At 42.2% G+C, this 2,471-nt stretch overlaps 1 non-coding gene across 1 annotated transcript; it reads left to right on the forward strand.

The window, feature by feature from the left end:
- Window positions 1–1,984: 1,984 nt before the first annotated feature.
- Trnak-cuu lies at window positions 1,985–2,058 on the forward strand. Its single transcript has one exon. It is a non-coding gene; the product is annotated as a tRNA-Lys (tRNA).
- Window positions 2,059–2,471: the final 413 nt, after the last annotated feature.

The following is a 2,471-nucleotide window of genomic DNA, read 5'->3' on the forward strand; positions in this document are numbered from 1 at the left end:
TCAAAACAATGTACTCTACATCTTGAGTCTTGTATGCACGTATGTATGCAACCATATATATATTTTTTACATATTTTTGAAAGTCATTTCGTGAATAATTCATGTATGGTAACGGTACTGTCCATGAGCTTATTCTTACTTTAAATGTTATTGCACGTGCCCAAGACAATTTATGAATATTATTATTGTTATTATTATTACTCTTATTATCATTATTATTATTATCATTATTGCTATCATTATTGTTTTTACTATTGTTATTATTTTATGTCCCTTCATAATTTCATTCCTTAATGTATGTGTATGTGCTGACAAGCTTTCATCAATAATCCTGTCTTGAAAAATAAAGAAAACTGTGTGTTGATGGAAGGGTGAGACCACTGAAATGTGTACACTGCATGTGTGTGTGTGTGTGTGTGTGTGTGTGTGTGTGTGTGTGTGTGTGTGTGTGTGTGTGTGCGTGCGTGCGTGTGCGTGTGCGTGTTTATAATGTGCAAATGATCCATGACCTGACGAATTGAATGAGTATCTGCTTTCATCAAATAGACTCTTTATAAACGTATGGTCCATTAATGTATGAAATGAGCAAGGTAATTATCTCCATTATTGCATTTCATGAGCTAGCTGGATATTAACACCCGCCTCACTTGACTGCGACACTCCAACAATGACACGGAAACATGACACAACCTTCACCAACTTACGAATGGGTGTAAAAAACGGAAGGTAACGACAGATAGCAACTGAAATATATATTTTATTTTTATTACATCCGAAGCTCATACAGAATCTCTTGCATAAGTGGCACTCATAATACTCCCACAAATGTGTGTGTGTGTGTGTGTGAGAGAGAGAGAGAGAGAGAGAGAGAGAGAGAGAGAGAGAGAGAGAGAGAGAGAGAATGAAAAAAAATTTAATTCCAGGTTGTCGAAGAGCAGGAAAGAAAGAGAAAACGCAAAAGGAAAGAAAAGACAAACGATGTTAATTTCCTGTGATAGTGCGAAGTAATTACATGCTAATGACTTTTTGAAGAAGTTGCAATTAAGGCTGCTACGAGGAGGGTCATTAGCGCCATAGGCTATTAAGGGCTGGCTCACGTTCTACCACCAGACGTAACGAGACGCTCTGGTTATAATGGGCGTGAAGAGGGGCGCCGCACGCGTCCCTCCAGACAGAGCATTGTGATGTATGGCGAGAAGTGAGGCGGGGGAGAGAAAAAAAAGGTGTTGGTGGATACTGGAACACTACAACCATGAATACAGTCAAGCAGGTAGAGAAAGAGACAAAGAGAGAGCTGGAGGGAGAATTGTAAAAGGAAGTATAGGAACAACGGTTGAAAATAAGATGGGCAGGTAGTTACGATGGTTATAAAAGCAGGAAAAAAGGTGAAGGAGGAAGAGCATACATGGATTGAGAACAGGATGAACATAAGGTTATAATAGAAGAGACAAAATAAATAGAAGGGGAACAAATATAGACACATAAAACTCAGGATATGAATGATAGGTGACGTAAGAAAAGTAAGCAAATAGGGAAGTACAGGCGAAGTCGTCAGAGAAAATAGAGTAACAAGGATTGAGATTTGAACAGGCGGGAGGTGTTGCCCCGCATTTGAATAAGAGGATGTACGCCACTCAAGGGAGGACGGAAGGTACATCGAGGAAAGTACGTGAGGGAAATGGGACGGGAATTGTGGCAGAAGGCTCCATTGTTGAGGGGCTGTGGGCTCAAGGGAGATGCGAGGGGCTGCTGCCATCGATCAGTGACTCAACGATATTGTGTTCCCGGTGCAATGAATGGAAGTAAATTTGATTCCTTGTCATAATGGTTTTAATCACTTCGTATAACAAGTTTACGTAATCTTTTGTCTATATATGTATTATTAGCTAAGACAAGGACACACACACACACACACACACACACACACACACACACACACACACACACACACACACACACACACACACACACACACACACACACACGCCCGGTAGCTGAGTGGTTAGAGCGCTGGCTTCTTAAGCCAGAGGACCGGGGTTCGATTTCCCGGCCGGGTGGAGATATTTGGGTGTGTCTCCTTTCACGTGTAGCCCCTGTTCACCTAGCAGTGAGTAGGTACGGGATGTAAATCGAGGAGTTGTGACCTTGTTGTCCCGGTGTGTGGTGTGTGGTGTGTGCCTGGTCTCAGGCCTATCCGAAGATCAGAAATAATGAGCTATGAGTTCGTTCCGTAGGGTAACGTCTGGCTGTCTCGTCAGAGACTGCAGCAGATCAAACAAACAGTGAAACACACACACACAGGAACAAGAAAAAAAAACAGGAAAAGGTTCTCCTTAAAATGTTCTCAAGGACTTGCTGACCATCTTACAGCTTTCCCGTCATTTCTTTTCTCTCTTATCATCTCTCCACCACCCTCCATTCCCCGTTCATTCCTCACAGCCTCACGGTGCTCTAGTGTGCCGCGTGTCCCT

This window comes from Portunus trituberculatus, chromosome 40, assembly GCF_017591435.1.
Source record: "Portunus trituberculatus isolate SZX2019 chromosome 40, ASM1759143v1, whole genome shotgun sequence".
Taxonomy (NCBI): Eukaryota; Metazoa; Arthropoda; class Malacostraca; order Decapoda; family Portunidae; genus Portunus; species Portunus trituberculatus.